Source organism: Tauraco erythrolophus, chromosome Z (assembly GCF_009769465.1).
Source record: "Tauraco erythrolophus isolate bTauEry1 chromosome Z, bTauEry1.pri, whole genome shotgun sequence".
Lineage (NCBI taxonomy): Eukaryota > Metazoa > Chordata > Aves > Musophagiformes > Musophagidae > Tauraco > Tauraco erythrolophus.
In genome coordinates this window covers 72640700-72665080 of record NC_141496.1, presented here as the reverse complement: position 1 = coordinate 72665080, position 24381 = coordinate 72640700, and the positions used below count along the sequence as shown (strand labels likewise).

Sequence of the window (24381 nt, the reverse complement as noted above, 5' to 3'; positions counted from 1 at the left end):
ATGTCACTAGTACATCCATTTTGAACATTTGAAATTAACTAATATGTGTGTATATTATACTTGTACACAGCTAGATATCTCTAGCATTCCAATTACTTTAGTGAGATATGCACAAAGCTATCACCCTCAATTTGAGATTAAGACTTCAAAACAAATGCTAATTTCAATATACTGATATCCCAGACAGTTGCAAAAGTTAGACAGCGCTGGTAACACCAGTAATAACAGTCAATGAATATTGGTCATCAACTTTCACTCATTAATTCTGTACTGGTACTTTGATGGGGAAAGAGACAAGAATTTGGGATTTTTGCAGACGTTCTGAAAATAATAGTCTAAAATACTTTCTTCCACGTCTATTTTTGATGAATATTCTATTTTACTGTAATATTGAAAATGCAATATCTGAAAAATGAAATACTTGCTAAAAATGTACAAATACTAATAGCAGGACAATGAAATAGAAGCCTTTCAGAAGCTTTTCTGAGAAGTTACTGCTCAATTTGTGAAAGACATTTCTTCTTTTTGTAACTATTCGTTATTAATAACTGTGTTATAGAACATATCCTCAGAATATAATGTTTCTGCAAAGCAAGCTATTACTTCTGAATATATGTGAATGTATCTTCCTTCTAGAGGATTCTCAGCTATCTGAAAAAAAAATACAGCAAAACGAACAAAAAACCACTTCCACACTTGAATTCAGCTTGAACTACCAAATTAGTAATAACAGCTGTGCTAGTCCACCGTAGAAGCTTCCCGTACGTAAATGCTATGTGATTTTCTTAACCATATATATGATAACGACAGCATATATGGTAATGACAGCCTATCAGCCTCCAGAGACTGCAACAAGCACTTGCTTTTGTTACAGTTTGTTTTGGGACGTACAACAAAGTCAGACTTTTCTGCATCGAAGCTTTGCGTCTGGGAATTTGATGCCTATTTACAAGGGGTTACTAGCCACAGCGATGCAATATTTTAGGTTAACAAAGAGCATCCAAGAGCCTCCACTACTACATTAGGAACATACACCAAGCCACTCATCCTTAAATGGCACTAGACAGTTTTTGCAGAGTTTGCAACTTCTTCCAAGGCTTTTTAAACAGAAGTAGTTACAGTTTTCTCCCATGACACCTCACCAAGGATTTCAGAACATAACACTAGCCCACAGCCTTCAAATATCTGCGTCCATCTAACAGCATCACCACAGTGGTAATGACCACTACAGCTATTTTGAGACACAAGGAGCTGAAAGGAACAGGAAGAGACAGAAAGGTTAACAGGAAAGGTTACAGTGTTGTATTGGGGGCAGGAGAGACGGAGAAGCGGAGAGAGGCAAGGCAGAGCAGAGCAAAAGAAACCATACTCATGAAACAGCCCTGAATTTTACATACATAAAAGAACTAGGTGGAGAATTGTTTGTTTTTAAACAAAAAAAAAAAAAAAAGAAAAAAAAGAAAAAAGGGGAAGTAAAAGCACTTGTAATGATACCACAACAGACAACCCACTGCATTAAGAAGCTTTGCTGAAATGTATCTAAATATCCAGAGGCAAAGATAGTGCAGGAGATATTGAGGAGGTAGATGGAGACCAGAAGAATGAGGGTACAAAAACAAAGGAACCATCATATTTGTAAGAGAGTACTTGTTGACAAAATAATTTTTTAGACTGGCTTATCTGAAGGTAAGTAATGAAATTTTGACAGTAAATCATATTTTTCTTCTACGGCAACTGTTAACAATGAGAAATTTCAGCAATCTTCCATGAGTTTGTTTTCCCTACAACAGATAAATCAAGTAGTAACATCTGCTTACAAACTAGTCTGGGGATCTGCACTTACACATCAGCAGGAACTGTAGAGATTCATGTCACAGTGTGGCTTTCTATTTACTTGTTAAGTCACAGTCCATTCAAAGGCAGAAAACATTCAATACAGCAGCACCCCAGTCTCTCAAGCTAGGACCCTTATGTTAGAAGCATCTCAAAACAAAACTGGAAAGTTAGGTAGCTAGATTTTAAAAAGTCCCAAGTACTCAGCAGTTTCCACTCAAAGCCTGCCAGATTTTTGAGAAGCAAGTGCTACTCAAGTACAGATTTGGTTTGCTGTTTTACAAATCAAACGATTCCTCTGGCACCCCCACCCCCCAATAATTAATTACAACACTTCTCCATGGCTTCACTACTCCCTTTTCTGCGTAAGGAAATTAACATCTTTTCATACACCTGTATAGCAAATAACTATCACCCATGCATTCCTCTTTAAGAGAAGGTGTTTCACAGTTCTACCTCACCAGAGTAAAAGCATCTTTCCCACCAATACTGGCACTAACTTGAAATGACTGCTCTTAAAAAGGGGGCTAGGATGGCATTACCATCCTCATTTTTAATTCACTCATATTAACTAAAAAGCAAACAAAACCCCCAGTGACACCACTGTGACTCCTCCATCACTATTTTCCCGCCTGAGACAATTCAAAAGCAGTATTCCTTTCCCACCGGTCAATGGGATTTAAGGAAGTTATGGCTTGAGGCCACTCTTCCAGTTCTTCAAGCTCCTCCACCAACGAGTCAATGTGCTCAGGATGTGCAAACGCAGTTCAGCTTCAAACCATGATTCATATGTATGGCTGGTTGACCCAACTGGACTGACAGAATAACTGTTGACAAATACTTGGAACGAAGTCTAAGAAGCTAGCCTCAAAAGAACGGTCATTCACACACAATCCAGCCAGGGAGAGGCACAGATCTATTATGCAACAGGAATAATGGAAACATTGGCCTCTTTGCCCTTACTCCCCAATTTAGTCAGTAATAGATAACATTCCTCGTAGGGAATACACATTTCAATACAGAGAAAGACAGAAAGACACGATGTGCTTCTGAATTGCCTCAGTCAAAAGAAGAAATCAAATTCTTGAAAAATGCTGCAGCTACTAGCTCATACTTACAGATGCAGGAGCAGCAAGAAATTACTTCACTCATATTTTAAAAAGAAAATGACATCACAATATGGTGTCTTGTAAGAAGCCTAATACAATCAAAATGAAGCATATTCTAAGAAATTAGATCAGTCTCTCCTGGACACAGGGTAGCATCGAAACAACTCAACCAAACAGCAATGGTTCTGGACATGAGTAAACATGCAGACTAGGTGTCTGTGAAACTACAGAAAGGAAGCAAGTTGTCTGTGAAATTTGCATTTCCAAAGCTGCATGTTGATAAGATTTTCAAGACAGTATTTTGAAGCTATGTCCCAAAGTCTTGAATACATGCTTACTGGAACATATCCCTCCTTCAAGGGACATAACTTGAAATGCTTTTCCTATTAAGGCAGTACTCAGTACTGAGTGGGAATTCTAACCATAGCAACTGTCCATTTTCTTCAAAAGAATGAAAAGGATATTATCCCCTATATTAATGATCTAGTATCGAGAAGGACAGAGGAAGTAATGAACAGACTTTTGCTAGCGGCCCAATTTCACTTTCAGCTTCATCTTTGCAACAGCAAATACTCTTCCACTCTGGTGTCTTCTTTTGGACCAACAGTTGCTACAGCACACTGAAACACATAGAATGGACTATTTTCTAGCTTTGTTTTTTAACATTATGTACTTATGGACAGTTGCTATGGTTAGAATTCCCACCTGGACTTCAAGAACAACATTTAGATACAGTAAGGGAAACAGATCTCCTCCATGTCTGTTCACTTTTGCATCCAGCCTGCTGTAAAGATCAGATTCTTAGCCTTCATATGGGCATTTCTCTGCCACTGAGCTACTGACTAACTAGATCTTAAATATCTTAAGTAATTTCATGCTGTAGAATAGGGTTCCTTAATTATTAGATACATACAGTGACCAAATTTGACCATGTAATGCATGCACACTGTCTGGTAGCTTCTCTGAATGGATAGGCATCGCATATTGGAGGGTAACTACAAATCTGATGACAGACAGTAACCACTAAACAATTTGTGACAAGGACTATTAACGCTCAGCCTGGGCTTTCCCAGGCAACAGGGTGCCAGTGTTCAAGTAGTCTCAGGGCATTTTTCTTTGGCATTCTCACTGCAGACAGCACTTTGTCGTGAGAGCATTGCACCACATAGGCTTGGGGCATTTCTGTGGAGACATGATTATTCATGGTGGTAAAAGCCAGAATTACACTCTTAGGCTTCTTAGGCTTTATGCCTTAATTACAAAACGGTAGATTTTTTTTCCTGCACAAAATCACATATGAAAACAAAAACATGGTTGCAAAGTACAGTGCATGTAAGAGGGCAGGAAGCATGTAAAGGTTTTTCAGGATGCCATATTTCACACTGTACATAAGGGTGGCCAATTTAAGGAAAAGATTACAGCCTATGACTGTACTTTGAGAAAGAAAAAAACCCAAACATATAGAACAGATCTTCCCAATCTGTTAGAGATACTTTAAATATCAACATAAAGTACATTCTACAGCTAGTTAGAAGCCTAAATATAAAACTGCGAAAATGATAGATTTCTCAGGGTGTATGTTCAATATTTCAAACTACAGTAACTGAATATCATGCAGGTATACTTCCTAGCATCATTTCTTTATGGGCCTAAGTACTTTCCTTCCCTTCCCCATTATACTGCAGGATGGCTTACCCACAAAGGAGGACAAACCAGTTTAAGTCCAATTTAGACATCAACCATTACTCCTGACACACTTTCTTATACTACTTTTTGTTTACTACTCTCTTCGTACATACAGATGTAATGAAAGTTGGCTTCCATGCCAGCAATTTTCTTATTGACGGTCTTAGTTGGCACAAAGCTTCAGTGACTTGGTTCCTCATGTTCCACTTGACTGTGAAAAGTGTCAGCAAAATTTGTGCCGTGGACTTCTGCATTAATATTGTTCAACTGGATAAGCTGTGTTCTATTTCAAAATTCAAACAAAATGTATCAAGGAAAAAAGCAAAACTGTTTTTGAGGACCTATGTAAGAAGCTGAATCAGTCACACAATCCAGCTGCACCCCAGTGATATCACTGAAGTTTAACAACAAAGGAAGTTTAACAACAAGGACAGTCAGATACAAACATAGTTGGTGCAAGAGACAGCAGTAATGAAATGTGAGTATTTGTACAAACAGCTATCTGAAGAAGAGTAACAGAAAAGCATGGTTTTGCACCTGTGTAACTTCAGACTTATTCTACAGGATTAATGCAACGATCAGAACTCAGGAGTTGCAGGTAGAAGTTAAGCTAAACTGAAAAACAAATGTCCTTCAGTAAACAAAATGTTAAAATCCAACATCTTACATGAATTTTTTCCTTTGCCCTGAAAGTGAATTGCACATATAAATTTCAATTAAATAAGTGAACTAAAACTTCTCTTTTTGTCATTGTTCCAACTTCAGGAATCAAGTATTAAATTGAAAATTAGAGTCATACAGAACTGATGAACTTGTGGCGGATGAAGTCCAAACGCTTCCTTAGATAGGAACCCAAAATCTATGAAAACCTTACTCAGAAAAAAAAACCAGCCTGTAACTCAAATTTGAAAACCATACACTACAAAAGTAAGTAGTAGAAAAGACGTATTTCAGATTTTTAAGATATGCAGGCTTTTCTGTAGTGGTATCCAGACATAAACACAACACATGAATAGCCTGCTAACATTTTAGGCTAGGACTTGTGGCTGCAAAAGTGTACTGCAGAAGTGTTGCAGAAGCTTTTAGTGCTAGACATGAATGGAGTAAGGGTTTCCCTGACAAACTCCAGTTATTTACTGGTGTAAAAGCATTTATCTAAAATTCACCACCATTTTGACACTGCCTCCAGAAGGGAGAAAATAATTTTTTTTCCACCTTCTCCCTCACCCCAGTATTCTAGATCTTTAGTAAACTAAGTGATAAGTAGCAATACTAGAACAGAGAAGTTAAGGAAAACAGCCTTTTTTTTTTTTTCCAGATTGTTCTGGGTTTGCTCTAAGCAGTTGGAAAGTTTATGTTTCAGAGTATCATGAGACCAGATGAGGAATATACTAACTATGATGAAGAGCCACAAGCCTTAATGCCGTCTCCTTCACATGACTGAAAGTACATCCACCCAACATGTGGTCAAAGTCATGCGACAAGAAACGCCAGCTATGCGCATGAAGATGCAAGTCCAGCCACACAATTGCAGGGGGGTGGAGGAAGGAAGAGTTGCAAGGTTCTAGATAAAGAGCTGGCAGGGAATGGCCCTGGTGCACTGTCCTGCATCACTGTCTTACAAACTGTCAGTTTGAACCTCAAGACACTTAAGATAAATGAAGAAAAATATTAGGACTTCAAGCATGGTATTTTTTCGGCTGGAATAGGACATACCATAAGATGTTTACGGAGATTTTACATTCACCACTTTCATAGCTGCCAGTGAGTCGTCAGGAAGGCTGTACTTCCCGACCTGTCATTGAAGCTTCCTGCAGACACTCCTGGTGCACATTCAGAAAGGGTAGCCAACAGGCTGGGAACACCCGTTGCACTTCACTTGTTTCCGGCACAAGAATGAAATACGTATCTTTTCACCCTGTGGAGTTCTCTTTGCTCCCTGCCTCCCCCTGTTCCAGCGAGATCATCACTGACCGACGGCAGTGCTCCAGGATAAGACCTGTCTCTTCCCCACTTGGAGCCCCTGCATCAGCTCTCATCCATGCTCACGCCCTCCTGCTGCTGCTTGCAGTGCAGCCCTTATTCTCCTCCCGTAGTATATATTATTCTTCTGTTCCTCTCAGTCTTCTTCAAAGACACACCATCATCTTCTACGTGCCCTTATCACCCCTGTATCTGCTACCCAACTGCCTGCCCTCCATCCACCTCCAGAGGGTGGGGATTTTTCGTTGTGAGGTTTTATGGAGTTGGAAAGTTTTTCTATTTATTTTAAAATTACCTGATTGGGCTACCATTTCCTTCTTCTCTCTCCCCTCTCTTGTCAGAGTCTCAAGGACAAAGATTCCTCATCCCCACACCCCATTATCATTCCGTGATGAAACGTTTTTTCAGGAGGTGGGTATATAAACATCCAGGGATGCTTCTGCGGCATAGCAGCAAAAAGGAGGCCAAAGGAAGAACCCCAGGGCCAGTGGGGGAGGCTGCAGCTCCTGCTCTCACTTTGGGATGCCACTTACACTTCTAGTTTTACATGCTAATAATAAAACCACCTCCTTGTCACATACTTCTCCAGGGTGAATTCATGTGCAGACTCTTCCTTCCCCAGGCTCTCTGGCAGAAAGATTTTACAAGTAATAGTGAAATGAGAGCTGAAAAAAAAAACCAGGTGTGTTCATAGAAAGGAAGTGCACAACATGAAGATAAGCCTAAACATGTCTGGTATCGTCATACCGAAAACACTTCAGAGTTGTCAAAGGAACATGGGGGAAGGGAGAGAGAAAGAAGGAAACGGAAAATGTAAAGTTAGCCATTTACCCATATTTAAATGAAATTCAGCATATTTTGAGTGCTTTTAGAGTAAAGCATCACATTTGATGGCTACTTGAATGACATACTTCATGAATGGTGCTCAAAAGCAAAAAGAATAAGGTAAAATTGAAGGATATTTATTACACAGTACCTGAGAAATTAAATAGTGTTTTGCAGGCTTTGCTCTCAATGCAGAGAATTGTGCAATGTGTTCCACAAGTTACACCTCTTTCTGAAGAGGCGGCATGTGTAAGAGACTTTTATGCACATTTCCTAAATTACTGTTACCTAACAGAATCCTCCACATTTCATTTGGATTTTTAGACGGTAAAATATGAAATAGTAAAGAGAAACTTTGAAGTAGAAATTACAAGCTTCTAAAATTAAAGTTGCTATACAGAACTGAGCTCATAAGAAACCAGCAGTAGTTTCAGGGTTTAACCGTTCTGTCAGTACTCATGTAATACACAGAAATTAAGTCTACATAAATGTGCTGCAATCGTATCCCTTACTAAAGTCAAATAGGAATAGATCTATCCCAGAATTTTGCTGGAGGCAAATTCAGCTGATGAAAAACACTGGCCATTCATCTATATTATTTAACACCACACCAAAGCATGTGTAGTTCACGGGAATTAGAAAGTAGTAAAGTCAGGCTGGATGGGTCCTTCAAAGCCAAGCAAACCAGGATAAGCAGTAGAATATGATATTAAATTACAAGTTAAATTATTAAAGCCATGAAAGGTATCAAACAAAGAACACCAAAAGGGTTTTGTCATCTTATTGAAGAATTAAGTATTGGAGCTCTATTTAGAAGCCTTACTTTGAACAAGGGAATAAGAATGTGAGATTGACATATAGTAATTAGCAAATCCATCGAGAATATACTTTGGTAAGAAAATTAGGGAAGGAAATCTAGATAAAGCATATGTCACTGCACATACCATGAATACCAGACACTGTTGGGGCAACAAGACAATTTTATGCTGTCAAAAATAATTCATTAAACTAAGGGTCACAAAGTACCTGGATCTCCTGACAAAGTTAGTCTGAATTAGACATGAATATTAATCAATCTGGTTTTATTGTGAGCACAAAGGATGTTTGCATATCATAATTCTGCTGGACTTCACATCAGGGGCTCATCACCAGGGAGGCACTTGAAACGCTGCTTAGAATTCATGAGAAGAGCCCTGAAACCAGACCCGATCTACGTAAAGTTAAAATCCCTACCACGCTTTGATGGTTTTGGTACCACAATGAATATTCATAGATCTGTCATCTATGTTTACCTCAAGATTCAAAGTGAAAAGTAAACTGCCAGTATTGCCAACCTGAATTTCACAGCTTCAGTTACTCGAGTCCTTTCTTCAAGCAGCAAGTTATTCACTGAAGAGATCCCCAATTCTAGAGAGCAAGGAAGGAGGAAAAAAATGGCCAAAGTAACTATCTATTACAGCTTCTAATGCAAATTATTTATAACGAAGAGAAATGTAACTTCATGTTAGCAGGAAGAAAAGAAAATAGCTACCAAGACGGAGAGTCAGGAGTTTCTCCAACTCTTTCTCCATCGCAGAGCACCACAGATGTCAGAACAGCTGAGTTACTGCCATTTCTGAAGGAATTTAATGATTAGAATTGTTCACTGTAGGGTTGCAAGAAACCTTCGCTGACTTGTGCACTCTCAGGTATCCTTTATTCTTTTTCTCATATGCTTACACACTGATCAAAAAACATATATATATATATATAGTGTGTATATGTATGACACAGTTCTACAGATATATAAGGTCCAAAAGCAGTAACTAGTTAGTTTCGGCTACTCCCTTTGCTAGAGTCAAACCTTAATATTAGCAGGGGGCTGGTGGAAAGGCCCTAAACCAGATGTATATTCCAACATTTTTGTGTGCAAAATTAGTTAGATAATCCTTCTTACTGATCAGGCTACAGATCACTGGCAACACCAGGTAGTTCAGGAAATAACTGGTTTGTACTAAGTGCCCAGTAAAAACATGTAACTTGGCAGTTGTTTCATGACATGTGAGGTTTTGCAAACAAGTTTGTTATTGAATTATTGTCCATGACATCTGCTACCAGGTTCAGTAGTTCTCAGTAAAAGGAAGGATGGATTACAAGTATTGCAGGCAATAACAGAAAGGAAATGCATTCGTTAGAGCCAGCTCTGAGAGACAAGAAAAATCACTGCTCTAGAATCTGCTGTTGAAGTAGCAGCAGATTTACCAGTGTTAAACCCTTATTCAGAAAAAAATCCAACAAACCAGAACACCCCTGTACTCAGAGAGCATCCACCTGTAATGACAAACTGTTGTGACAACATTCATGTATCAGAAACAGGCTTCAAAACAGACAAAAGCTGTGAGGAAAGCTGAAAACTCCGAACAATTCAGCTCACACTTCAAATATTCATGTAAAATAACGTAAACGTAGTAGAAAATTAAATTTTATGCACCTCCTATGTTAGGTAAGGCAATGTTTTATAGATCAAAAAAAAAAAACCAAACCAACCAAAACCCAAACAACTCTCTTCTATGCTTGAGCTCCCTGATGTTTTATCTTTCACAATACATGGCAAGACATCTGCTTGCCAACTTTCACTGAGCTTGTTTGTCATATTTCAGCCCCTCCTTGCTCACAAACTAGGGAATTGAATCTTCTGTTTTTTCTCAGACTAACATAAGTCATATTTAAAAACTAAAATTAAGGGTTTTTTTTATCTTTACCCCTATAGTTTTCAGAAAAGACTGTTAGAAAACTTATGGACTAGAAACAAAGAGCCAAGGCAGATGAAGGCGGGTAAAACAGACTATAAACGAAGAAAAATGGTAAATCAAGAAAAGAATGCTGGGGAGGAAAAGAGGGAAGGGAGAAACTTGTCTAGACACCGTTACATGTCAGAGACAGAAAGCTTTGATCACCTTTTTTTTAGGATCGAAATCTGGGTGGTCAAAAAAGAGACTTCACAACAGCGGACCAGTAAGTGAACAGCTATAGGAATAACTGCCTTTGTGAAGATAACATTCCATGACTGCATAACCCTGACAGTGACACAAGAAGCCTCTGTGGAAAGAACGAGATTTGAGTCTCCTTCCTTTGGCTAAGGAGTCAGACAACAGCTTTTTACTCTTTATCTTTAGTCACCTCAGAGTAATGAAGAGGAAAAAAGCAAACTTTAGTTGAGAGAACAATAAGCTTGACAGACTGTATAAAAGGTGTAGAATTACTAGATCAAAGGCTAGAGAACTGCAGGTCTCAAAGCTGGGACATTTAGCTGGAGCAAAGCAGGAGGCTGTCAACATAGCACCAGAGGCATACAGGGAAACACTTCAATACCATAATGTTGGGCTCCCCATAAACTATACGCAGAATACATGTAAGTAGAGTTCTGACGATTTTTCTTTCCCCTGGTAAAATAACCATATCGCAATAAGCTGTTCCTCAGACAAAACAGCTGAGCAACCAGCTTACAACCCAATGACGCTGCATAGGTTGCCTAACAAGTTCAGTAAGAAAGCAAATAAAATCTTTAAAAGCCAGCAAGGCAAACATGCATTTTTAGAGTAGATGTCAATTTCGTAACTGAATTGTCAGTGAAAAGTTGGCTACCTTCTAGTCAAAGACTCTGTGGACAATATCCAATATGTAGATAGGAGAACCTACTAATTTAACTGTATTTAAACAGGGACCTCCTTGCTCAAATGCAATGCAACTGAAATCAAAGTGGAAAAAGATTCATATTAGTAAATTTTACTGAAAGAAAACTGAGACAATTTTGTATTATGAGACGATAGCACGAAGTACACATTAATAGCACACATAACATCCTAAAAACATGTAGAGACTGCAATTCTGTGTACGCCTTTCCAATTTGTAACCATATTTATACAAATGAAGTAATGGTAGATATAAGGGTATCTATATTTATGACTTCTAAGCCAAGTGTCTTCCTCTACTCTCTCCTTAAAGAAAAATAGACTAAGTAGGAAACAAATGAACAACACTTTCCTAAACTGTAGCATTAGAAATCTAGGGCCATGCTGTACGAGCCGCAGGATAGAACAATGAAAGCCATTCTTGTACAATAACATTTTTAAAAGTCAGTCACGAATGAGATCTGGACCTGTAGTTTTAAGTCATAGTGTCACAGCTATTTGGAGTCTCAGATGAATGATGTCTGTAAACTAAACCCACACCCTAATAGATGATGTAATTCACCAAACCATTTCTAGAAACGGTTGACTTCTGGCTTGAAAGGCTATTAAACGAACTGGCATAGAGTAGGAGCCAGCAGAGTGGAAGGAACAGTTGTCTGCAGGTACTGCCAAGGCACACTACTAATCAAGCTGTAAACACTTTCTGTAAAGTCCGGACAGCTTATTGCAGGCTTGCCCACAACACTCCTTCATTAAGAATGTCAGTTATAAACAGCAATTGTCTAAGTGTTAGCATTTGCATGACAATTTGAAGTTTTATGCTTGTCTAAAGCCTTGTTTTCAGAGCTAGTAATTCAGTGTACTTCCTATCTTTCTAAATAATAAAGTCATTGATTTAATAAATTACAAGAAATTGCTAATATTGCAACATTAGCAGGCGATTTGATCGTTATCCTGACATAGTCTGCTCAGATGATTTCTTATTTCATTAGTCCATCACAGCTTAAAAGCCATATTAGCCTTATTGAGAAGTTCAGTATAAAACCTATGTATGAAAAGATGACAAAATACAAACCGATATGATAAATGACATATGGATTACCTTAGAAAGGTGAAGCATATCTATTAGTACAGTGCTTCTACTGATGACATATGCATTCTTTGAGAGAACCAAACCATCAAAGAAGCCTATTTTGATGGGGCAGCTTCAAAAGTGTCATAAGCATTTACAGTATTGAGAAAACTAATGTTATTAATAAGTGTATAAATTTCAGAGAGAAAATCATTAGTGCAGTCCTACAACATTTTCTAAGCTGTTTTCTAATTACACAGAACAGGTTGAAATTTGATAAAGAACTTAAAGATGCTGTATGTGTGAAGTGTAAGCTTTTAAAATGCGTTTGTGTCTTAAGAAAAAGTATTTTCTAAGCTGAAGAGGACATGAGTTTACGATAGATGAAGAGTTAAATAGCCTGCAAACATTCAGTGTTTTCCAACAACAAAAAAAAAAATTCAGACATTGAGCTTCAGTAGTTTCACCAGTTTATTCACAAGAAAATGATAATTTAAATTTTATATTGGGTTTCATTATCTTTATTATAACATCTGGCTTTTTCATCTTTTTGCAAGCTATTAAAAATAGAAGTGGAAAAAATACCAAGAATTAGTTTTGCACCTGTCAAGTAATTTTCATATCTCTATAGACATACATAGTATATACACAGAGATTTCCAATCATCTTCCATTCCAGTCAATAGTAAAGTCGCATATAAACAGAAAATTACAGAGAACCAGTAAAGCATATTTTATAATTTCATTATGAAGCTTATAACTAGTTCACTAATTCATTTAATAGAGCCATAATGAATGTGAATGAGTTAATAAATGTCAGTGAGTTCAGAGCCGTGCATATTTGGAAGCAAAAGAGCCATAAGGTATGTAACATTAAATGTAAATTGAGGCACAAAGAATCATGACAGCTTATTTTAGGTCCTCCCATTCTGATAGGGATATAAGTCTAAAAATTAGAGTTCTTTAGAGGACAATGTAGAGATGGTGTTTACACTTAGACACATCTGAAGGAGGAAGATACTCTATTCACCAACTTAGCCTAGAAGAGGACTTAGGCCAGTAGCCTACTTGAACTTATTTCTGAGTACCTTCCCCCACCTTAAACTTTGTTTTTGAGAGATCCTCAGAAGATAGCAACATTAAGACATTTCAAAGCAAATAATCCTCTTGGAAATGACTGGAAGTCAGATACATAGGAGACTGACCTCCAGGTCATGTTTATCTGTGCTGGCATCAAGCTTTCCTATTTCTTCTCCCTTCTAACGAAATTCTCTGGCTCATCAGTGACACAGATGTGTCTACTTAGATATGAACGGAAGACACTGTATGAACATACTAAGGAGAAGACTGAAAGATACCTGGGTCAGAAGCAGGGAGTGCAGAAATTCAGCTATGTAAGGCATAAAATCTTCTATTTTCATTCCAATTAGACACTGGATTTTTAGTATGGAGAAACTTGGTATGTATTACGATGTTTGAGAGGCTAAGCCTTTCATAAAGAGAAAGAAAAAGTATCTGTGTGCTAATCCTCCTTTCTCAGATTATTTTACTGCCATGCAACCTAAATCTAACAGTGGTCTCTTCACTGTATGTAAAGGCTTTCCTTCCTTTTTCGTAAGGAAATGGCTGAAAGAGGTTAATACCACCAGGGATTTTGGTAAGAAGGTGCATTTAATAGTATGCTTTTCAGAAGCGGGTACTGTGTTTTCATACCTGCCAACATAGACTTTGAGAACCTGACATGAATAACTTAACAGATTTATCAGATAAAGAGAATAATTTACTTAAATTTTTGCTTCAAAATCTAGTATGAATAAACTCTTAGCTGTCTGCTTTAAATCACAAAGGTAACAATCAACCTGTGCATGCTACTACAAATCCTGTACTTAATGGAAAGTAGGCAGGTCAAGGTAATCAACAAAACAAAAAAACTCACCCAAAACAACACTAGATCACTATTTGAAGTCCTACTCACCCTAAATTTTTTTTCTTTTAAAGAGCTGGAAAGAGAGAGATCCTGTTAGTGGACATAAATATCTCCTTCTTTAACCAGCAAAGAAAGGACCTAGCAAGTCACTAGGTATACAAACAGCTCCACTGCCTACACAGTTGAGTTCAGTCTTCTCAAAAACAGCCTTGAAAACCCACAACTTGCTTTCCTAAGGCAAAGACTACAGGGTTTATTTATGCAATGAAAAACTGAAAAAGCCCATTCTCTCAGGCCTTCTAACACAAAAGTCATTAGAACTTGGTCTGCATTTTGAACCAGTGTCAATGCCTCTGTAATTCTCAGTAGCAGTGGGCCAGTGTTTTTAAACTGCTAAGTTACTGCAACCCATTAAGATTCGAGACATTCAATACAATAATGGTGAAAATCCTTCCTTCAAGTCTCCCATTTTTTTTTGCAATTTATTTAGACAAAGTAGTAGAGTCAAGAAATACCAGGTTTAACTTCACCTGTTGCCCACACAAAGCAAGAGCCAGTCTAGCTACAAATTCATATGAATTTATAAGTTTATCTGTCATCAGCACTGAATGAATAAGGGTCATTATTAAGAAGCAGTTTCAGCACTGTAGAAAAGAACACAGTTCCTCTTAATTTATTTTTTTTTCAATTGTATTTAAACCATTACTGACTACACTTCAGAACTAATTCTGCGTCTAAGGCAACAACTGCATGTACTAAAGCTTCCAGACAGGCTTACCCAAAACCAAGAGCCTTAAACATCCACAATGACTTGGCAGAAATCACCAGGACATGAGCTATCAGTTTTAAGTGTCCTTGGTACATAGCTCCAGTTGTAAAAAACACTGACTTTTAACCCTATCCATAAGTTCTTAGAAATGCAGCGAAGCAGTTTTTGAAGTTTCCTTACTAGATTACAAGATTCTTATATGCCATTTCCTGAATAGAAAAAAGACCCAATGATTACCCACATATCTGATGATTTCAGTGGATTAAGTTCAGAATCACAAAAAAAAAAAAATCTGATTAAAAATCAGACTACAAGCAGTATTAGCTGCATCATATTACTTTGGTTTTAATTAAGCAAAGAACATAACTACATCAAAGAACAAACAGTGCTAGTGGCACTGAGCATATGCAATATTAACAGATTCTGTTAATGCAGATTCTGACTTTAGCCTCTTCCCACACACATTACCATGGTGATTTGCAAAATTTGCTGCCTGGGATTTTGGAACAGTACAGTATTTGAAATGCCCTCAGCATCTCTGAATAGATGCAAACACAAATTAAGTTACATTTAAAGAGACAATACGCCACAAATAGTTTGATAAAGCTGTCTTTACAGAAGAACACTGACAAAAATATCTTAATATGACCTCAAGCAGTAGAAACAAAGCAACAAAGCTTTCATATTATACTTTCTGTCCCTGAAAGAAAGGGAACTAAGTTTAAGTGTTTGAGAAAAGAAATAGCATACATTCAGTATAAAAAGCATAATCTAGAATCACCCATTATCTCTGTCAACATTTGAGTAGCTATCTGTGGAATTGTCACTTTCAGAACAACATATTTTCTTTAAAGGTATTCCTAATTCATACACTATTTCACTAAAACACACACTTGTTTGGACTATAATAGGTCTATGCCTATTGTGAGTTTCCCACAAGTGGTATCACTCTTGGTGCAGTTTCCTTTTATTATAACTTTCAACAGAAATAAATAAGTAAATAAATAATCCTAAGAAATGAGGATGATCTTACTGTGAATACGTACATATCCTGACAACACAGAAGGCACAGAACCGGGGGCAGAGAGCAAAGGCGACAATTCTTGAGTCTTTGTGCCCCAGCCAAACAACAGGTTAAAAACCAAACCCACCACAGTCTCCGGTATCTGCACTGGCCTGTGTATACAGTCATAATGTCTCATACTTTAGTTTGTAAGCACCTTGGGATACAACTAACGCAATTATGATTCTAATGAAGAAACACAAGGGACAAGACTTTACCGTAAGTGCTACTTGCAGGTAACAACGAATATTACCCTTGCAAATGTATTCTTGCAGAGATGCAGTTGACTTTCCTCACAGACACAATTGTCATGGATTTAGGATCTGTGAAAGCTTCACCATTAACTTCATCATAGGCAGGGTTTAACTTGGAACACTTAAAACTGAAAGGCGTCTCTCCACGCTCCTACTGACTTTCCTGGAAAGACCCGCGGTAAGCAGAAGCACCACTTAACACATGCACGGGATGAGGCGCCAGTGCAGGGATCTACAAGCGCTTCTTTAGGGCTCCCACCGGGGGCTTGGCAATGGTGGACCCTGGGGGATGATCCATGCAGAAAAACTGCGTTAGAGTCAATCACGTTTCACGATAGAGTATGTCAGTACTGACATACTGCCCCTTTGAATTCACCTCAACGTAGTCTGAAGTTTAACATCTTGCAAGAGCATCACAAGGGTTTACCCATTACAAGACAGCTTGGCAGAAAACAAGTTACAATGGTATCAAGTAACAGAGCTGGACACACCTAGATTTATCTTTCAGATTAAGTCACTATTTCAACTATAAAATAAAAAAAAAAAGAAAAAAGATTTGATTCCTCAGCAAACCCCTGGCCATACCGGTGACACGATCAATGACATGTTCCCACTGTAAGCAGATCACAAACATTTGTATAAGATGAAGTTTTGATAGGACAACAACAACAAACAAAAAAAAAAAAAAAGAGAAACAAAAAGAATGCACCAGAGCTGCAAGGAGTGCATGAAATACCAAAACTAAAGCAATTATTTGAAGACCACTCCCTGCTCTCTCTTCCCTCCCCTTAAAAATTAGAGGTAACTCAAAACAGGTATTTCTAAACCTTTCTTTCAGTCCACTGTAGATTGACTTCTCAGATATGTCATCACCAAATAAAAAAACCAGGTAAACTCCTGCTTCTGAAATACTTACACATACTTTTGACTGGAGAAAACAGTTTCTATCATATCTTGAAACGTGTTTATACAGTTCAGGTGAAGAAGATTATTTTTAACTTCAAACTACTTTCTTACATCAATTTTAATTTCTTTTTATTATCTCAAGGAAGAACAAACTTTATAAAACTCAGTTTATTAGTAAAGGACTTCAGTACGGAAAATCAGGGCAAGACACCATTCGCTTGAAGGGTTAAAAGGAGAAATAGGTAGTTGAGCTCAAATGAAAAATTGTTCTCAGGAAGCTTTAAAGGAGGTAAGTGGAATTCCTTTAGCAACTGGTGTTTGATGCGAATAGCTGCATCATGTGAGGTCAATTAAAAGAGATGTTATCAGTCAGCACAAGAGTTATTCAACATGAGCCATAAGATAAAAGCAACCAACAAATGTTACAAAGAGCTTTCTGCATGTAATAATTCAATACTTACTAGTATGACTGTTTTGATGAGGAAGCCAGCTGCAATTTATGAAAGTCTTATTTTCACACAAGATTTAAACAGCCTCCAAATTCAGTGGGTAAGTACAAGAAAGATGGCAGAAGATCCCTTTCCGAAAAGAAATTGAGGGAAAAGTATATCAAGCCCATATAAAGACAAGCCTCTTCTTTATGACAGAAAAGGCATTAAGTTTAAGACAGAAATTACTAACTTCATTAAAAAGACAGACATATTTATTCTTCCCATGAGGGCAATTGGGATTTTGACTGGGAAGGCTTTGGTGACAACACACTTTCTATTCCGTGGAAAGAAAAGTTTTCCCCAGAAAACATTTCTGAACCGTGTGTAATAACTGATAAAGTTCAAGGCATGTACAGTCAGAAGAAAACACGTTGAGTTGTACAGTAATTTCTAAAAAAGCACAAGACACCAAAATACCCAGCAAACAATGATGCAGTCTGTAATCAGTTATTTGGTCCACGCATTGTTTTGCCCTTGTACTGTAATTTATATACTGCTAAAAGACATAGCTCTCTGTTTTAGCCTAAATGGTCAGAGCTACTTACAGTATTTTATCGCCGCTTGCCTAAAGTGCAACTACAAGTACTGTAATTGTTTTGTTGTGAAAAAATTATTGGACTCAAGTGGTCATCACAAGGTGTAATCTTCTCCCAGCATTAGGAGCCCCTTACTGTTTAGATGACAGTTTCTCCTTTACTACGCTAGAGATGAATTGCAATTTCTCCTCCAGCACCTCTTCTCCAATGCAGAGGCAGTGGAGGCAATGGTTTATACAGTGCAAACAAACTTAATCACGGGCCACGACACTTCTGCTACAATTTACGTATGTATAGTGGGGAGAGTATATACAGGACAAATATACAGGAGAGTATAAACTCAGGCCAGTGAAGGACGGAGCTGATAGTTTTTTAATAACCACAGTATCAGATGAAGTGGTTAAGTAACTGCAGCTCAATAGACCTCTGACATTACTAGATGTTGGCCTATACCATGAGCCATATTTTCAACATCAGTCAAATAAGCAAGCCATTCACTGGACATAACCCACAGGGATCTATTTCAGTTGTTTGTTGAATATACCTTTACCATAACTTTGAAGCAAACAGCTTCAGAAAACCTCTTCAGACAGTGCAACTGTCAGCAGCTTGCTTTCTCCCATGCACCCCTCCGATGCTCTACTGCACATGCAGACAGAAGGTATCAGTTCTCCCTCTGACATCACATAACAGTTACTACAGATCGGATTGGACAGAAAGCTAAATCAGAGGAGGAAGTTAATACAGTATAGTCATGTTTCCAGGAAGAAGCCTGCAAAACCTGCTGATGATTGCATTGACACCTTATGTCTTCCTCCTTCCACCTCCCTCCTAAACTCTTCTGTTAATGTGACACTGACAAGGAAGATGAAAGAGTGCTCTAAAGTAGGTCTGCACTCCCTTAGCTGTGCCTTCATTACAGGCAGGAGAGCTCCTCTTCCTCTTGGAGTCAAGGAGAAGCAATAAAGAGAAACTTCTGTTCCTCTTGGGACAATAATTATCCTTGGATTAGTAGTTTCATCTCACACATCAACTTCAAACCGCACACAGAATATTGAACTAGAAAGAGATCCAAGGGGTCCTCAGGCAGTTACCAGCTACGCAACAGGCACTGAGAACAAACCCTCTCATAGGACACTCACTAGCCTAACTTTCCTACATTCTCTTTGTTGGTAACAGCCAGCTTTCTCACTGCTAAACTTCCTCTTCAATCTGCTCTTTACATGAAGCCCCCTGCTTCAACACGTTCAGTGCAGCTGTTTGATTGCTCTCTTACCCACTTTCATTTGTTTCAGGTTGCTTGTTCCTTGAATTTGTCATTATTTCTTGACATCATCACTAGTCATGCAATAAAACAAGAGACGCTAATCAGGCAAGACAGACTTGATTCATCAAAATATCCTGAAACATTTAAGTACTCAAAAATACTCAAAATCTCCCTTCAGATTTACTTTTTTTTTTTTCCCCTGCTTTTTTAAACACAAAAAGGAATCCAACTCACCCATCTCAGGATCAGCATTCTTCAGAGGAGCATGCCTCCTCTCCCTCCCCTCTTTATTTTCCTCCCAGGCTTGACTACAGGAAGAAACATCATGTCCCTGCTTTTCTAATGCATCTCCATCTAGTCTACTCAAAAATTTGTTCTTGAAAAAGAAAAAAAATCATTTACTTTTGTAGTCGTCATCATGTACACTGAGCTTCAGTAATTTTAACGCAACAGTAATACTGCAAGACAGCTATAATATTAAAAAAAAAAACTTCTTCATGTTAACACTGTTAAGTATGCTTTATGAATTGGTAAAACTGCATTAGAAGATGCGCACACAATTACCAGCTACATTTTGGAGTAAACAGCAGCCAATTCCCTACGATCCTTCAGTATATATAAGAAAGCATTTCTCTGATTTTTTTACTTAAGGTCTCGAAACAGTGACTAACACTTTCACAACACTCTCAGTTCTTTTAAAACTCAATATCTGCTTTACAGGCCAATATAAAGACTAGGAGACACAAGAAGAGTAATATTAAACAGATACGGTAGTTACTAGCAAACATGTATTAATGAGCACGACACAGTAAGGTATAGCAAGTTTCTATGAAGGGCCACACAAGTCTTCACCCATTTTCTCTATCTGAGCATACAGACAGGCATACAGCAAGAAACAGATATCCAGAAGTTACACAGTGACCAAAGATAACCAGGTCATTCAGACACTTGTTTATGTAAGGGGACAGTCTTTAAAATTAGCTAGAACCATATCTAGTAAAAACATATGTTGCAGAAATGAATGGTGCTGATAAATTGCTATTCAGTTTCTGGGCTCAGGTTGTCAAGTGTAATCAAGAGTTGCAACTAAGTTGCTGAAAGCTAATTTGAACGGTGGAAGTATCACTCAAAAGTAAGTGAAAGTTAGTCATATTTTAATGCTACACAAGTACTCCCTGACACTGACCAGAACCCAATGGGCTTCTGCACACATAGCTTACAAGAATCATGACAACGTTTGCAAAACAGACTGGCAAGAGATTTTCTTAGCAATATAGTATGCTAAGCTTACATATAATTTGCCACTCCACAACAAGCTAAGTTCACCAAAAATGAAACAAAACAAAAAAAAAAAGAAAAAAAGACTGACCTGCAAGAGAGGTACTTCCAAGAAGTACTTTAACAGTTTTTTAACATTATTGAGTAACTTATTTCCACATTATGCTTCATGCCTAAAAGTTGGTCAATAAATCACATTAAGCAAAGCGAACGTCTTAATGCTGTTCTTAATAGCTTGGAAAAAAATCTTGAACTCCAAGAAACTGCCACCTCAGTCATATGCCACAGAATGAAATATGTTTTCCTTATAATTCTTATGTCAACAGTGTAAAGAGACAGACATTTGTATTTTTATAATAATGTTGTAATTCTAGCAAGTAATCCTAACTGAAGAGACAAAAAAGAAACACCTTCACACACCACCTTTGAGGGTCAAAAGTTCTGGCTCAAATATCTAAAGGGTTTGTGCAAGTATGCTCTAAAAGGCTTGCACGAATTATCAGGTGTAACACAGGCTCCTCCCCAGCGGCAAATGAATTATAGCAGCAGCTATTGATTAATGTTATTTCACCACCACAAACTACTACTCCTTCTAGAAATGTAAGAGAGTGTCGATTACACTTCTCGCTGGGGAAAAATATGAAACGAGATGTTTAACACTTCTTGTTTACTGTAGAATCATGTAGGATATGATCTGATTTCTTGACACTAGGGTTAATATTTTATTACCGAGATGAAAGCTTTGATACCTAAGTTAAAAAAGTCACAATAAAAGATTTAGAAAGCCACTTGGAATACACACTTAATTTATCTTCTCCTCTTCCCGTTTCTAAATCAATTCAACTTATTTTCTGGGCAGCAGAAACTATGATGGGATGTACAAAACATTTCTAACTGTCTTTTCCCTATCATGACAAGCCACCATGTCTACAAGGCTTCCCACAGGTCACAACACTGCAAGCCACCACAGAACTCCTCACATCCTTGTAAGGTCAAAATTACTAGTAAGCTTCAAAACTATTTATTTTGTCTGGTTATATGACAGCATAAGTAAACTCTCAATTATTTTTCAGTGAAATAGTCTTTAAATCAAAGGTAAAGTATGACATAGCTGTTAAATTTATGGACAAGCTACACCTAACAACAGTTTCCTAGTTCTTCATTCCTCTGGTGTACAAATGCATTATAGTGTTTTACAGACTGTACACTGTAACTTCTGATCTATACAACTTTGATCTAGATATACAGAAACTCACCAGGAAGTTTCTTGAACCTGGAATAACTGATTATCTGCTGTGGAAAGGATACCACCCTTTCCTCAAAGCAGAAAGTATATAGAAAGTACTACCCATTAGCAAAATAATTTTAGATATCCAGACAGCTATATCCAGATTCTAGTTTCTCACTCAAGCCAGTGGGAGAAGGTACATTTAAAAGAGTAGTAATGCAACTATTGACACACAAGTAAATTTATGTACATACTAAAATTTATACATTGAGTTATCGCATTGTTTATTTGAGCTGCTACTTCATTTGTTAGTGGTTGTGATCATTTGCTTGATCACTTTCTACAAATTTATCTACAATAATCCCTTTCACCCTTTCAAAAAAATACCACAATAGAAATTCAGTATTTTATTACATCTGTGTGTGAACAACATAAAAAACAACTTTCAGAAACACAGCGGTACCTTCACTGAGCTACTATTAATCAGATTACCTAAGCAAATTAATTGACTAAGCATTCTTTATGAGTGAGGAAAAAACACCATTTAATCTCAATTACTTCAGTTAACTACACAGAAACATACTCATATTACATTTACAGGTGTTTCCCATACATTGGTTTAAACTCCAAAGGTGACTGTCAGCCCTTGAGGATTAAGTAAGACCCATCATCAAAAAAAACACCTTAAAAAAAGCTTAAGGCAACCCCTCCCCCGAGGCTTTGCAGATTTTCTTTACTTTTCTACTTTTAACCACTTATCACAGTCCAGGAGGGATATATTTGCAATGGGCATGGGAAAAGTCTGCTTAGGGTTTCATTTAAATTACTTCTTAAATTTTTGCCTCACAACCGTGAAATAATTACTCCATTCATCCGTCCAAGTTCAAAAACAAAATCGGAAGACTTACAGTTTAATGCATATCCACCTCCAGAGTCAAACGTCAGAGGACCTTACGTTCTCCTGGCCTGTGAAAGTAAGATTCATAATTTCGGTAAGAGCACAAGGTTGTACACACCGAATAACTAACTGCCTGAAAGCCAAGCGCTTAACGCAGAAGACAAGCGCCGCATTTCAAACAACTGCGTTAAACGCGACTTTAGCGCCCTGGATGCACAACAAAGTCATAGCTGTTACATCCCAGCGCCACTCCCACCCCCCAGAGCGGCCTTCTGTGTGCCTCCCCCCCCCCCTCGCCGCTGTGGGGGCTCCCCACGGCGGTGACGGACACGGGTGGCCGCGGTCTGGGGGGAACGGGAGGCGCCGCGGCATCCCCGGCACGCCGCCACGCCCTGTGCCCGGCACAGGCCGAGCCCAGGCCCCGCTGCCCTGCCGCTCCTGCCGCCCGCCCACCTGCTCACGGCAGCACCTGCCCGCCCTCCGCACGCTTTGCCAAGGAGGAGGGGAGGGGGAAATGATAAAATAAAATTTAAAAAAAACCAAACAAACAAACCACCAACAAACCCTCTCCATCTTTTTTTATCGCCCACCAGAAAATCTGTTGCTCGCTCCTTTTTGTCCCGATGTCAGGCGCGATTACCGCCGAGCATCACTCGCCGCGCCCGCGGCACTGGCCAGCCCTGCTGCCCGCTCCCGCGGCGGCGGGGCCGGAGACTCCCCCGACAACGCCCCGCCCGGCCCAGGCCCGGCCCCCGCCGCCTCCGGGCACCCCGCTCGGCCCTCGCTCGCCGCTGCCCGGCCGCGGGGGTGGCGGTGCGGGAAACACCGGCGGTCTCAGGCGGCGGCGAAGGCGTAGCCCTCCCCGAACCCCGCCGGCAGCAGCCGGAGCCCCTGCACCCCTCCGGAGAAGGGAGCGGCCACGGCGCATTCCGGCCCGCCGGCAGGTACCTGCCCCGCGGGCGCGCCGGGGAAGAGGGGCGGCGAGAGCGGCGACCCCCCGCATCCTTGCCTTTGCCACTCACCGCTGTTATCCACGGCGGCGCCCGCTCCTTTGTCTGCACGCCGCGCCCCGGCACCTCCGTCCCCCGCTGCCGGGCGCTCCGCGCCCTCTCCCCGCCGCGCTGGGGGCGGAGGAGAACGCAGAGGAGATCCGCGGAAGGAGGCCGCTACCGCCCGGCGCTCACACGCAGCGGGCGGGCGCGGTGCGGCGCAGGCTGCCCTCCCGCGCTCCCGGCCGGCTACCGGGAGCCCGGCCGGCAGGGTCCGAGGCGAGGTAGGGGGTGAAGATGGCGACCTCGGCAGCGCGAGGAAGGGAATCCCCAAGCCGGCCCGCTCCGCGCCGCCAGCTGGGTTGGGCACGCCGGGGAGGGGAGGGGACAAAGGAGGTCGGGCGGCGGCGAGAACGGCTGCCGCTGCCCGTCAGCCCTATCGATGTGCCGCCCGCTCCTCCTCCGCCGCCGCCGCCGCGCTTTCAAACCGCCGTCGGGGGCCGGTGCCGCAGCGCCCCCTGCCCGCCCCGCTCCGACGGCCCGGGCGGTCGGAACGGGGCGGGTCCTAGATCCTCCACGGGCCTTATTGCGGACCCC

The 24381-nt window shown here is 39.7% G+C and overlaps 1 protein-coding gene across 5 annotated transcripts in view; it reads right to left on the bottom strand.

Moving 5' to 3' along the window:
- CDC42SE2 (CDC42 small effector 2) overlaps positions 1-23871 on the bottom strand; it is an 87570-nt gene extending 63699 nt beyond the window's left edge. Inside the window, exons 1-2 of one of the 5 annotated variants that reach the window (XM_086630011.1) lie at positions 23818-23871; positions 22806-22863 (exon numbers count right to left, since the gene is read on the bottom strand). The gene's annotated coding sequence lies outside the window, so the exon portion shown is untranslated. Of the gene's footprint in view, positions 1-8770; positions 8844-17558; positions 17855-22805; positions 22864-23359; positions 23475-23817 lie in introns of those variants that run through there. The other 4 variants (XM_086630010.1, XM_086630012.1, XM_086630014.1 and 1 more) reach the window with 4 other exon arrangements.
- Between the last annotated feature and the right edge of the window lie 510 nt (positions 23872-24381).